Source organism: Heptranchias perlo, chromosome 20 (assembly GCF_035084215.1).
Source record: "Heptranchias perlo isolate sHepPer1 chromosome 20, sHepPer1.hap1, whole genome shotgun sequence".
Lineage (NCBI taxonomy): Eukaryota > Metazoa > Chordata > Chondrichthyes > Hexanchiformes > Hexanchidae > Heptranchias > Heptranchias perlo.
In genome coordinates, this window is record NC_090344.1 from 13,908,001 (window position 1) to 13,923,161 (window position 15,161).

Sequence of the window (15,161 nt, forward strand, 5' to 3'; positions counted from 1 at the left end):
ATAATTAATTAGTTTAATTTATTATCGAAATAATTCAATTGATTTATTTATTATATAAATAATTCAAGTGTATAATTTATTATATAAATAATTCACGTGTTTAATTGTTATGAATAAATTAAAAAAATAATTGTATAATAAATTAAAGGGTTCAATTTATTATACAAATAATTCAATCGTTTAATTTATTATCCAAATAATTCAATTGATAGAATTCTCAGGCTTCCTTGAATGGTGAAAACTGATCTAACCAGCAACACCAGCTGGCTGAGACGGTAGGAAAAGTAAAGTTAAAACCCAGCTGATGAGTTCGTAGCCAATGTCTCCACATTTATGTAGCTTCAGAGCAATTCATTCTGCAAACAGATCACTATAAAGCAAGTCGTACATTCAAAACGAATTTGGTGAAGAGAGGATAATATTGTTGACTTGAAATAATAAGTGTTCAATCTGATATCGCTGCACATCATATATTGTAGAAGAAAGCGAGCATGGACGGATACTGTGTTCTGGAAGGATGGCTGATCGGCTGCGTGACAGCGAAATTTTACATTGGCTGCACGGCTCTGTTGCCAGTTGATCTTTGGATCTGATTCCCGCTAAGGCAGTTTCACTGGTTCAAATCCTGGAGCTCTTACTCACTTTCACTGGATTTCCCACTAAAGCCCAAATAAAGTTTCACTCTCTTCGATCCTCCATAAATCCTGTTGTCGCAGCCTCTCTCACTCCGGCAGCTGGAGAACAGCGGAAAACTGATGGGTTTGTTGTCGCATCTGGAATGCTGTTTTGAACTGTTGTTATTCGCCGAGACAGCGCAGCTGGAGCCTTTAATGATCTCGTTCAGTGAAGAGAGACTGGCAGGCGGCTCCCAGACAGGGCTCAGGCCGGGACCGGGCAGCGGCTGGATGAGAAAGCGGAACTGTTGCTGTTGCTGCTTCCGCCTCTGGAAGTCCCTGCGGCGGTCGGTACTGATCTCCCTCTTATGGATACGGCTCCATTTATTGGATGTGGACCTCGTGGCGCAACGGTAGCGCGTCTGACTCCAGATTAGAAGGATGCGTGTTCAAATCACGTCGAGGTCATTGCGTTTTCACAGCGATTAAGTGTCTCTCTGCTTTATAGCGGGACCGTCTTTTTGGGATGGGCTGTTCACTGTTTGTAAAATAATAATTATTGTGGAATCATTGAATGGACACAGTTCAGAAGGAGGCCATTCGACTTATCGAACCCGTGCCGGCATTATGTAAGAGCAATCCAGTCAGGCCCTTTCCCGGTAGCCCTGCATTTTTTCCCCTTCAAGTATTTATCAAATTCCTTTTTAAAAGCCACGATTGAATCTGCTTCCACCACCCTTTCAGGCAGCGCATTCGAGATTATAAGTATTCGCTGCGTAATAAAGTTTTTCCTCATGTCGCCTTTGCTTCTTTTGCCAATCACCTTAAATCTGTGTCCTCTGGTTTACGACTCTTCCGCCAATGGGAACAGCTTCTCTTTATTTACTTTATCTGAACCCTTCATGACTTTGAAAACTTCTATCAAATCTCCTCTGAACCTTCCCTGCTCCAAGGGAACAATCCCAGCACGCGGCAAATGCGGTCAATTGGTTCCAATTCATTTATGTGAGCATTAAACGGACCTTTAAACAGTGGCCATGTTTTATGGAAGCGTGAGCTGGTGGTCAAAAGCGCTTGGATCCAATGTCTGGGGTGTTTCTGCGTTCAAATTTCACCACTGACAGAATTTTTGGCAATGTTCATTTTGACCTGTTCACAGAAAACCCCATTGTAGAGCGATGGAGCAGAGGATGTGAAAGTAGCTGAAAGTGAAAGTGCAGATATTAGTTTCATCACGGGGACAGGACACGTTTCCACAGGTGAGGGCCGCTCACCTTAAGATTCTTTCCAGCAGAGTGGGACAGGTGATCAGAGTGACCGGGCTCCAGCGGCGCAATCGGTCAGTGCGCGGTCTTTTTATGCCGTCGATTCTGGGGAAATGCCGAGGTTGTTAATTCGAGTCTCAGCTAGATCAAACAATCCTTTCGCTTGTGAACATTTCGACCGGAGTTGAAGGTACAATTGGTATGTTCGAAAATGTATCAACTTATTTAAATTGCCATGTGGTTCCTCCGGACCACGCTGTTGCAATAGCAGATGAAGATGTTTGGTATTACTTGTTTACAGGAGGGAGGCTGCGGTTTTGGAGACGCAAACTATGATTTTCATCTATTTACAAATCGTGGGATTTAACTGGAAATTTAAACCAGCGCCTTCGACCGCTCAGCCAGGATACTTTCCATCCTAGACTTCAGGAGCTAGTTTTACAGGAATAGAATTACTGCAAGCAAGAATTCTATCCCTCAAACTCCAATGCTCACACGTAAACTTCTCGGCATTGTGATAATATACACTCTACCATAAGTATACTTCAATCAAATTAGTGTTTTGTTTCACTGTGAGAGCGAAGAGACATTGATGTGTAGGCATTGGCTGCAGCAGCTGGCTTGCAACTTTACTTTTCCTACTGTCTCAGTCTTTTATTTCTTTACCCTTCTCTGCTGGTGTTGCAGGTTACATCAGCCTTCGCCGTTCAAGGAAACCTGAGAAGTCCATCGGGGACAACGCAGAGAGAGAAGAGCCAGAGACAGGGAGATATAGAGGGATGAATGCAAAGAAAATAAGGTGTATAAATGTCAGGTTTAGCAAACCAGCAGAATTTAAGTTACAGATTCCGTCTCCGGATCTTGCAAGAGAAGTTTTAACATCCAATTGAAAGCATCGGCCACGCTGTTGTATCTGTCATGCTAGGAGAGCATTGAAGAGATCTTTAAACAGTAGCGCTTCCAACAGAATTCAAACCTACGCTGGAAAACCCCAATTGGAATTTTGAGCCCAACGTTTCAACCATTCGGCCATCGCAGCTGTCAACCCCATGTTCGTGCAGACAGAATTCCAAATGGACACATGCAGGAACGCTAGGTACGAGCATTGGTGGTTCAGGGGTAGAATTCTCGCTTGCCGTATGAGAGACCCGGGCTCGATTCCCAGCCAATGTAGGAACGTTTTGCATTCTGCACCAATAAGTAACTTCGGAACAGGGTCCAATGGTCACTATTAAAAGGTCTGTTCAATGCTCAAATAAATGAATTGGAACGAATTAACCGCATTTGCCGCGAGCTGGAGTTGTTCCCCTTCGAGCAGAGGAGATTTGATCGAAGTGTTCAAAATCATGAAGGGTTCAGATGAAATAAAGAAAGAAGAGCTTTTCTAATTTGCGGAATGGTCTGGAACCACAGGACACAGAATTGAGGTGATTGGCAAAAGAACCAAAGGCAACATGAGGGAAAACTTTTTAAAGCAGTGAATAGTTATAATCTGGGATGCGCTGTCTGTGAGGGTGGTGGAAGCAGATTCAATCGTGGCTTTTAAAAAGGAATGGATAAACACTTGATGGGCAAAATGCAGAGCAACGGGGAAAGTGCCCGGGAATGGGAAGAACTGGATTGCTCTTACAAAAGGCAGGTCCGGGATTGATGGGTCGGACGGTCCATTGTTTGATTCCATGATAATTGTTATTTTACAAATAGTGAACACACCATCCGCTGTGAAACAGAGTCAGCGAGACACTGAAACGCCGTGAAAATGTTTATGACCCCGACGTGATTCGAACACGCATCCTTCTGATCTGGAGTCAGACGCGCTACCGTTGCGCCACGAGGTCCATACAGCACCCTTTGAGCCGGATCCATGGGAGGGAGATCGGTATTGAACGCCACAGGGACTCTCAGAGGCGGAAGCAGCAGCAGCAACAGCGCAAGAGCCCCGCTCTCCAATCCAGCCGCCGCCCGTGGTGAGTTACCGGTCCCGGCCTGAGCCCTGTCTGGGAGCCGCCTGCCGCTCTCTCTTTACAGAACGGTACCGATCCTGTTTCAGCTCACACACAGGATCAGGAATCCCGCTCCTGACAGATTCACTTCTTTAAACCTTAGATTCAATTAATTGGGATTTAATTCAATCCTCATCTGCCCTCCCCTTTGTCAGTTCAGGACTTCATTTAAACAGATACTTGGAGCTCTGTTTTACAGGTTGCCCACTACAAACACATTTTGCTGCTAACTTCTGCTCAATAAAAAGTGCCCAGGAACTCGGGAATTTCTCCTGGGTACTGAGTTCGAGTTAAGGAACAATAGAGGTGCGATTACACTACTGGGTGTATTCAATAGGCCACCAGCTGGTGGGACGGATATAGACGTGCAAATGTGCAGGGAAATTACAGAGAAGTGCAAAAGCCATAGAGTAGTGATAACGGGGGATTTCAACTATCCTAATATAGACTGGGATAACAATAATATAAGGCGCAAAGAAGGGGATGAATTTTTGAAATGTGTTCAGGATAACTTTCTCGACCAGTACGTTTCTGGCCCACTGAGGAAGGAGGCATTGCTGGACTTGGTTCAAGGGAATCAGTCGGGCCAATTGGAGCAAGTGTCAGTGGGGAAGCATTTAGTGAGCAGCGATCAGTATCATAAGGATTAGAATAGCTATGGAAATGGACTTTGTCCACTCTTAGTAAAAATACTCAAATGGAGGAGGGCCAATTTCAGTGGGATGAGAACAGATCTGGCCTGGGTAAATTGGAATCCAACATTGTCATGCAAAACTATAATTGGACAGTGGTTTGTCTTTAAAAAGATGATTCGGGTATAGAGAAGGTACATTCCAACGAGGGAGAAAGGTAGGGCAACTAAAGCCAGAGCTCCGTGGGTAATAAGAGAGATAGAGAGTAAGATGAAGTGGAAAAAAGAGGCGTATGACAGGTATCAAGCTGATAACACAAGTACCAAACCGAGATAATATAGAAAGTTCAGAGAGGAAGTGAAAAAACAATAAGGGGGGCAAAGAGAGAGTATAAGAAGAGCAGACAACATAAAAGGGAATCCAAAAGTCTTCTACAGACATGTTAACAGTAAACGGGTAATAAGAGGAGGGGCGGGGACGATTAGGGATCATAACGGAGATCTACAAATGGAGGCAATTGGCATGGCAAAGGTACTAAATGAGTCCTTCGCATTGTTCTTTAACAAGGAAGAACATGCTGCCAGATTCTCGATAAAGGAAGATATAGTTAAGATACTGGATAGGCTGAAAAATGAGAAAGAAGAAGTACTAGAAAGGCTTGCTGTACTTAAAATAGATAAGTCAACTAGTCTGGATGGGATGCACCCGAGGATGCTGAGGGAAGTAAAGGGGGAAATTGCAGAGGTACTGGCCATAATCTTCCAGACATCCTTAGATATGGGGATGGTGCCAGAGGACTGGAGAATTGCAAAGGTTACAACCTTGTTCAAAAAAGTGTGGAAAGATAAACCCAGCAACTATAGGTCAGTCAGTTTAACCTCGGTGATGGGAAAAGTTTTGGAAACGATAATCCGGGAGTGAATTAACAGTCACTTGGACGAGTATGGATTGATTAGGGAATGCCAGCACAGATTTATTAAAGGCAAATCGTGTTTACCCAACTTGATAGAGTTGTTTGATGAGGTAACAGAGAGGGTAGATGAGGTCAATGCAGTTGACGTGGTGTATATCGATTTTCAAAAAGCGTTTGATAAAGTGCCACGTGGTAGGCTTGCGCTCAAGATTGCGGCCCCGTGGAACACAGGGAGCAATAGCAACATGGTAACAGAACTGGCTAAATGACAGGAAACAGAGAGTTGTGGTGAATGGTTGTTTTTCGGACTGGAGGGAGGTGGGCAATGGTGTTCCATACGGGTCGGTGCTGGGACCACTACTTTTCTTGATCGATATTAATGACTTGGACTTGGGAGTAAAGGGTACAATATCAAAATTTGCAGATGACACAAAACTTGGAAGGGTAGTGAACAGTGAGGTGGATAGGCTTCAAGAGGATATGGACACGTCGGTGGCATGGACGGACACGTGGCAGATGCAGTTTAAGACGTCAAAATGCGAGGTGATGCATTTCGGTGGGAAAATGAGGAGAGGCAATATAAACTAAAGGGCACAATTCTAAAAGGGTTAGAGGAACAGAGGGATCTTGGGGTATATGTGCACAAATCGTTGAAAGTGGCAGGGCAGTTTGAAAAAGCGGCTTAAAAAGCAGACTGGATCCTGGGCTTTATTGAGAGGGGCGTCGAGTAGAAAAACAAGGAAGTCATGATGAACCTTTATAAAACAAATCGAATATTGTATCCAGCGCATTTTTGGAAGGATGTGAAGGCCTTGAGAGGGTGCAGAGGAGATTTACTGGAGTGATTCCAGTGATGAGGGACTTAAATTACATGGATAGACTGGAGAAGCTGGGATTGTTCTCCTTGGAACTGAGAAGGTTCAGAGGAGATTTGATAGAGATATTCAAAATCATGAAGGGCCTAGACAGAGTAGATAGAGAGAAACTGTTCCCATTGGCGGAAGGGACATGAACCAAAGGGCATACATTTAAGGTGATTGGCAAAAGGACCAAAGGTGACATGAGCAAAACTTCTTTACACAGCGAGTGGTTGGAATCGTTGATTTTTGTGCTTTGCATGTGATGACATTTCACCATTTTAAAGACTGTATCTTAAGAGTGCGATTAAAAGTTCAGTGTTTATGACACCAGGAATCTGCTGCAGCCGTTGTTAAATTTATCAATAACAGGCAATTGTCGCCGTTTATCACAGAAACGCCCTAACCGAATATGCGATCAAGATGAAAGTAACGCAACGAGAAGCATCTGATTCAACACAAAGGCATCGGGCGACGACAAACATCCCCACCCGTTTTGCTTTTCCAACATAAAGAGTGTGACATTTATTCTCTGAACATAGAAACAGTCTGGTCTCGCTCACTACAGAAATCTCCATGTCACAGCGAATTAGCCTTTCGGGACCTTGTCTGTCAAGATGAATTGTGATTTACGTGAAACCAATGTTCCATTCCTTTATAAGTTTCATGTGCCTGCTATGCGATCACAAGGTTTTTGTTTAGTCCACGGGGTAAATGTTGGACTAACAGCCATGCTCAGCCGGCAATGATCACGGTACATTTTCTTGCAGACAAAACACACATTGAAACCCTGGAACTTTGAAGCGATGAATCCTCAGGAAAAATAAAATAGGTGCTCGAATCAATCTTACCAATAGCACCATCGAGACAAGTGAAGAGGTCACCTGCTAAACCAACAATTCACTGAGCTAAACCTTGAGGTTGCAGCGACCAATATAACAGCTGTCTGTCCACTGAGAGGTTACATTTCTAAAATGAATGGTTGAAGCTTGCAGGACTGAAAATCCAACGAGCCGGTCTTCACTCTCAAACCAGCAACTGTGAAGTTAAGAGGTACGTGCCGGAGAAATACTCAATTTCAGCGCGGTGACATTGGGCCAGAGTAAAGTTCAGTTATATGATTACCGAGTGGCGAGAGGATGGATTTGGAACTCCTGATCGACCGCACTGTGCATTTTCCAGATCTGCTTGAAGCATCAATCCCTTCAATTCATCACTTACAGAGACAATTCGATTCTCGTTTTTCTTCCCCTGAGATTGGCGAGATCTTCAAAATTGAAAGCGACCCATATCAGAGCGAACCTCGTCACCGACATGCTCACAGATACAAAGCGGCCAAACTCAGTTTCAGTGAGATGAAAGCCCAGAGCGGTTTCAAGGTGAAAGGCAACTGCAAATAAAGCTCGTTCAATGAAAATGCAGGTCACTGAGATGCCTTTAAGTTCCTGATTGTTTGAATTGAACTTCTTCCGAAAGCGCTTGAGATTCAGGTGGAGTGATTTGGGGACTTCTTTTCCCACTTTGCAAAAGTTTGTACCGCAGCTCAAGAACAAAAGTCCAGGGCTAAATTATGGCTTCTCCGGGGTATGAACCTCGAATCGAGAATTATACCCCTACCTGATCGAGCCCAGAAATAAATCAGTCTAAGTAAAATAACGGTATTGGAGAAAATAATTCGACTAAAGATAGAGAAAATCTCCACCCCAGGGAACTAAGAGGAATAGGTGAGGAAATTTTACATCCTTAAGTCATGATCGTTCAAAACTCTCTTGTTTCAGGAATTGTTCCGTGGATTGAAAAATTTCCAAAGTCACTTCATTATTCAGGAAGGGGAGGAGAGATAAAGTAGAAAATTACAGACCTATTAGTATAACGTCTGTTGTGGGGAATTTACCAGTATCTGTTATTAGGGAAAGAATGACTGAGCAAACCCTAATATTCCTTTCTCCTCCATGTGTTTATCTCGCTTCCCCGTAAATGCATCGATGCTTTTCGCCTTAACTACTCCTTGTGGTAGCGAGTTGCACATTCTAGCGAGTCTCATTGTAAATATGGTTCTCTTGAATGCCATATTGGATTAAATGTGACTATCTTATATATATGGCCCCAATTTTGTTCTCCTCCCCACAAAATTGCAAACACCTCTGACCTATCAAACCCTTGCATAATCTTAAAGTCCTATTTCAGGTCACCCTCAGCCTTCTATTTTCCGTGGAAATGAGCCGAAGACTGTTCAATCTTTCAATATGGGGAAGTGTGAGGTCATCCACTTTGGACCTAAGCAAGATAGATGAGAATATTTTCTAACTGGTGAGAAACTAGGAACTGCAGAGGAGGAAAGATGTTCACGGGTCCAAGTGCAGAAATCATGAAAAGTCAGTGGGCAGTTCCAAAAAATAATTTAAAAGGCTAATGGAACTTTGGCCTTTATCTTAAGGGAGCTGGAATTCAAAGGGGTGGAAGTTATGTTACAGTTATATAAACTCTGCTGAGACCACATTTAGAGTACTGCATTCAGTTCGAGGCACCACACCTCAGGGAGGATATATTGGCCTTGGAGGGGGTGTAGCGCGGATTCACCACAATTATACCGGGGCTAAAATGTTTACATTATGCGGACAAGTTGCATAGAAAAGGTTTGTTTTTCATTGTGTATAGAAGATTAAGTGATGATCTAATCGAGTTGTTGAAGGTGATTAAATGAACCAATGGTGTGTGTGTGAGCTGTGAAACAGCTTGAAATCCCAATCCTCTCCACCACTGGGGACTGAGTCTTCCAACATACAGGGATTTTCACTCGTGCAAGTTTCATCCACATTTTCTGCTCTTCATTTCTCCGACCTGCTTGTTGCGCCTTTTCCTTCAATTCAGGACTTACAGGAAAAACTCGATTCTGCGGTCAATCTTCGGGTCACGTGGTGAGATTTCAAATAATTGAAATCGACCCTTATCAACCCCAGGATGAAGCTGTTTGATGGGAGCACTGGTGACACAGACCGTGCGCGGTTCCAGTGGCGCAATGGGTCAGCGCGCGTTATTTCCACAATAATTATATGCTCGAGAAATGCTGGGGTTGTGAGCTCCAGCGCCGTCGAAGGTAGTTGAAACTTCTCAACATTTTGACTGGAGTTCAAGGTAAAACCGGTTCCATAACGCATCGACTTCTTCATGTCCCCATGTGGGCACTGAGGCTCCTCTGGCCGACCGTCTTGCAATAGCAGGTGAGAGTTTATTTGTTAAAAGGAGTGAGAGTGGGCAATTGGCGACAACTGAAATGGTAAAGCAGCCGGCACGACAACTTTAAATCGAAAGAACCAAAAACACAATTCTTCTTTCCGTGAAGCAGGTTTTCATCGGTTTGAAGTGTCGTGTCGGGAAAATTCGGGAGGTAAATCTGCTGCCTGGTGTCACGGTGTGACGGTTGAAATTATTCAGCTTTCAATTGTTGATCGGCTGAAATGTCGAGAGGCCTTTTCCAGCTCCCGTGTGGAACAAGTTCAGCTTTGGAGCCATTGGGTAAAGTGTTATTTTTAATTGCTGCTAACGAATGACAAGACATTTTGTACAAACAAGAAGAATTGCTAAATCACGAGTTCGCTGTCCATGTTTCTTTCATCATGTTCAACGGAAACAAGGATTCTCCTCAACACGTTGCTGAAATTTGTTTCAAAGGGACACTCTCCCGAATTCGACATCGACAGGGATAATTCAGAGTCCGACCATGAATCTGTATGATGGAAGCTAATCCAACAGCGAGCCTGGATAGCTCAGTCCGTAGAGCATCAGACTTTTAAGAACGGGTAGTGATCTGAGGGTCCAGGGTTCAAGTCCCTGTTCAGGCGAAAACTTTTAAAATAGCTGGCAAGTTCTGCTTTTCCAGCGGAGCAAAATCAGCGAAAGGAGCAAGAGTTGGCCATCCAGTCCCTCGATCCAACTTCGCCAATTTGATAAGGTCATCGCTGATTTTCGACCTCAACTCCACTTTCCTGACCTGTCCCCATATCCTTTGAGTTCCTTCGTGTCCAGCATTCTATCCATCTCAGTTTTGAATCTATTCAATGGCTCAGCATCCACAGCCCTCTGGGGTCGAGAATTCCAATAGTTCACAACCTTCTCAGTGAAGAAATTATTCCTCATCTCTGTACTGAATGGCCGGCCCCTTATCTTGAGATTATCACCATTAGCTCTGGACTCTCCAGCAAGGGGAAACAGCATCCTAGCATCTACCCTGTCAAGCCCTCTAAGAATTTTACATGTTTCAATGAGATCACCTGATTATTGAAAACTGCAGAGAATATAGCCCATTCCACTCAATCCCTCCTCACAAGACAACCCTCTCATCCCAGGAATCAATCGAGTGAACCTTTGTTGCATCCACTCTAAGGCAAGTGTATCGTTCCGCAGGTAAGGAGATCAAAACTGTACACAGTACTCCAGATGCGGTCTTACCAAACCCCATATAATTAGAGCAAGGCTTCCTTATCTTTGTACTCCAACCACCTCACAATAAAGGGCAACATACCATTTGCTTTTCTAATTGCTTGCTGCATCTGCATGTTAACTTTCTGTGATCCGTGTGCAAGAGCACACAAATCCCTCTGAATACCAACATTTCGCAGTCTCTCACCTTTGAAAAGATATTCTGCTTTTCAATTCTTCCTACCAAAGTGAATAATCTCACATTTCCCCACGTTATAATTCATCTGCCAACTTCTCGCCCACTCACTTAACCTGTCTGTATCACTTTGCATCCTCTTTGCGTCCTCCTCACAGCTTACTTTCCCACCTAGTTTTGTATCGTCAGCAAACTTGGATACATTACACTCGGTCCCCTCATCTAAGTCATTAATATCGATTGTAAATATCTGAGGCCCAAGCACTGATATTCACGGCACCCCACTAGTTACAACCTGCCAACCCGAAAATGATCTGTTTCTTCCGACTTTCTATTTTATGCACATCAACAAATCCTCAATCCATGTTGATATATTACCCACTATCCCATGGGCCCTAATCTTCTCTAACAAACTTTTGTGTGGCACCTTATCGATTACCTTTTGAAAATCCAAATATTCTATATCCACTGGTTCTCCCTTATCTACCCTGCTATCGACACCCTCATAACCTCTAACAGAGTTGTCAAACACGATTTCCCTTTCACAAAACCGTGTTGCATGTGCCTAATCATGTTATGATTATCTAAGTGTCCTGTTATCAAGTCCCTAGTAATAGATTCTAACATTTTCCCTCCTACTATTGTCAGGCTAAATGGCGTGTAGTTCCCTGTTTCCTCTCTCCCTCATTTCTTGAATAGCGGGGCTACTTTTGGTACCTTCCAATCCATGGGGACCTTTCTAGAATCATGGGAACTCTGGAAGATAAAACCAATGCATCCACTATCTCTGCAGCCACCTCTTTTAAAACCCTGGATGTAGGCCACCAGGGCCAATGAATTTGTCAGCTTTTAGTCCCATTAATTCCTCCAGTACTTTTTCATTACTAATCTTAATTGCTTTAGGTTCCTCACTCTCATTAGAACTTTGGTTCCCCAATAGTGCTGGTATGATTTTTGTGTCTTCTACTGTGACGACAGATACAAAATACTTGTTTAACGTCTCTGCCATTTCCTTATTCTCCAATATAAATTCTCCTGTCTCTGTCTCCAAGGACCCATGTTTACATACGCTAATCTCTTCCTTTAAACATTCTTAAGAACATAATAACATAAGAAATAGGAGCAGGAGTAGGCCAATCGGCCCCTCGAGCCTGCTCCGCCATTCAATAAGATCATGGCTGATCTGATCCTAACCTCAAATCTAAATTCATGTCCAATTTCCTGCCCGCTCCCTGTAACCCCTAATTCCCTTGTGGAAGATCTTACAATTCATGTTTACATTTCCTGCTGGTTTATCCTCTTTCTATATTCTCCCATTTTAGCAATTTCTTGGTCATCCTTTGCTGATTTCCAAAACCCTCCTAATCCTCAGGCTTACTACTCTTTTTGGGAAAAATATAAGCCTCTTTTACCCGAATTCTATCATTAATTTCTCTACTTTTCCGGTGGTGTTTTTAATCCTCAAGCGAATGTAATTTTGTTGAGAAATTATGAATTATTTATTTAAATGTTCGCCATTGATTATCTACCATCATATTTTTAATCTAATTTCACAAACCATCTCAGCCAACTCACCCCTCATAACTCCGTTATTGGTTTTGTTTAAATTTAAGACCCTAGTTTCGGACTTAACGACATCATTCTCAAACTCAATCTGAAATTCTATCATATTATGATCATTCTTCCCTCGAGGATCATTTACTTTCAGATTACTAATTAATCCAGTCTCATTACACAATACTAGATCTAAAATAGCCTGTTCCATTGTTAGTTCCTCGACATATTGATCTAGAAAACTGGCTCGAATGCATTCCATCAACATAAGTCAGCTTATCTTGAGTTGCTAACATGATGTCAGCACGATGGCACGTATTATGACTGGAAGACAAGGCCAGATCTGCCAGGTGAATGAGATGTTTGCTGCAAACACGGAGAATTAATGAAACCAAGACTTCCCTGCAGAGCAAGGAGTTGGAAATAAAGATGCTGGGCATTGAGAGGCGAAGGATTTTGTAGATAGCAGGATGAATGGACAAAAGGATCTCAACTCCCTGCTTCTTTTCCACACTGATAAATCGAGACAAAAATATCATTTCCGTGCTTCTTTCAGATAATGAATGTCTTAATGCTCAAGAGATCGCTGATCCAAGCCAATTATCTCCATTCGCACTCTCCTTCCAATCTTGCACACGTTGCTTAGCTTTGAAATTATGCATTTTTTCACACTGGGATTCAATTTGAAGAAAACGATGCTGTGATCAGCTGGTGTTGTTCCGGAAATGGAGTAAAAGAAGATACACAAAAGGCTATTGATAACAGTGACTGTTCGGACACTGTGATCTGCTGTTAAAAGTTCTTCAACATTTAAAGTGTCAGGCAGCAGATCTTTTCCAAATCATGACAGAAATGGCAAGAACATTTCATGTAGACTTTGATCAACAGCACGACTTTCGAACAGGAGGCATTTTACAGAAGGCAAGAAGGTGCATTGTTTATCGCTCTTATGGGTTGTAAAATTGAAGAATTATGGGCTGCTGGCTCTTCAGGCAGGAGCGGTGAAATTGCTAATGTTGATCAGGAGCGAGCTTTGCGCTCAGTCGGGGGAATTTGGTTGGTGCTATTCTGAACAACACCAGGAAAGTCAAGTTCCCTGATCGGGAATCAAATATGGTGCCGCGGCGGCGAGAGCGCCCAATCCTCAGCACTCGACCACCAGCGAATCTGCTGCAATTTTCATTCAAGCAAGCAGACCAACGCTGCCTTTCCGACTTGTTCCTTTGAAACTCAAGGCACTTTCGCCCCAGACAAGTTGCTCGCACAAAATGGAATTTACTGTTAGAACATGAAAGACTTGTTCAGACAACGACAGCACCAAGTGCGGGTTGGCAGGTACATGAAATGGACAGTGAGGGGAAATATTACCACAAGCTGCTGGTGTAACTGTTTCCATTTCCAAAACACACGCACCGAATCAGTGCAGCTCCTGGGAAAGGTGCAAGGTAACGCAGGGCTGTCATGTCTCACTTGAAGCAACTGGCACAAACAAGATTCTGCCATCACCTGCCATCTCCTTCTGTTTCTGTCACTACTTTATCTCCAGTTTCCTCTGCTCCACCAGATGCCGGTGAAATAGATGTTCAAAGCAAATAATGCGACTGAACGAGAAAAAAACCTTAACTGGAAAGCAGGAGAGGGGAAGAATGATGCTGGGCATTGAGAGACGATGGATTTTGCAGATACCTGGATAAATAGACACAACGACCTCATCTCCCAGCTTCTTCGGATACTGAATATCTTAATGCTCAATAGATGTTCTCACTGCCCCAGGCCCATTATCTCCAGTCGCATCTCCCACCAATCTTGCATATGTTGCTTCGCTCTGAAATTGTGCATTTTTTAACACTGGGATTCCATTTGATGAAAACATTGCTGTGATCAGCTTGTTTTGTTAAGGAGACGGAGCACAAGAAGATACATAAAACGCCAATGATAACAGTAACTGTTCAGACACTGTGAGCTACAGTTAAAGTCGGCAACATTTAAATCTTTTCCAAATCTTGACAGAAATGGCAAGAAAAAGGAACGCGGACTTTGATCAATGTCACGACTTTCAAATAGCAGACATTTTATACAAGGCAAGAAAGATTTACAAGGATGTTGCCTGGACTGTAGAATTTTAGCCAAGCGGAAAGAATGGATAGGCTGGGGATGTTTTCTTTGGAACAGAAGAGGCTGAATGCAGATTTAATTGAGTTGTACAAAATTATGAGGGGCCGAGTGTGGATTGGAAGGACCCATTTCCCTTCACAGAGAGGATAATAACCAGGGGCATAGATTTAAAGTGATTGGTCGGAGGATTCGTGGGGAGCTGAGGAGAAATTCTTTCGCCCAAGGGTTGTGGGGTCTGCAACTCACTGCCTGAAAGGATGGTAGAGGCGGACACCCTCATCGCACTTAAAGAGTACGTCGGTATGTATTTGAAGTGCTGTAAACTATAAGGCGACAGACCAAGAGCTGGAAAGTGGGATTCAGCTGGATATCTCTTTTTCGGCTGGCACAGACACGATGGCCTCTTTCTGTGCCGTAAATTCCTTTGATTCCATGATTCTAATTAACAGTAAGCAGGGTAGTTCAGGGGTCATGGGGACGCTTCTGAAGAAAAATAACTGCTGGGAACCAAGCAATGTGTTCTTGTAAACTGCAGACTATGGAAATTCCAGCTCCAGTGACAGGGGTGGGTCACTACAGTGTATAAAAGTGAC

General features: G+C 43.3%; 3 non-coding genes across 3 annotated transcripts; 2 read left to right on the plus strand and 1 right to left on the minus strand.

Annotated features, from left to right (window-relative positions):
- Positions 1-1,010: 1,010 nt before the first annotated feature.
- On the plus strand, positions 1,011-1,082 carry trnaw-cca (transfer RNA tryptophan (anticodon CCA)). The gene has a single exon. It is a non-coding gene; the product is annotated as a tRNA-Trp (tRNA).
- A 2,563-nt stretch (positions 1,083-3,645) lies between these two features.
- On the minus strand, positions 3,646-3,717 carry trnaw-cca (transfer RNA tryptophan (anticodon CCA)). The gene has a single exon. It is a non-coding gene; the product is annotated as a tRNA-Trp (tRNA).
- Positions 3,718-10,040: 6,323 nt separating this feature from the next.
- On the plus strand, positions 10,041-10,126 carry trnak-uuu (transfer RNA lysine (anticodon UUU)). Its single transcript is given in 2 exon segments — positions 10,041-10,077; positions 10,091-10,126. It is a non-coding gene; the product is annotated as a tRNA-Lys (tRNA).
- The last annotated feature ends 5,035 nt before the right edge of the window (positions 10,127-15,161 follow it).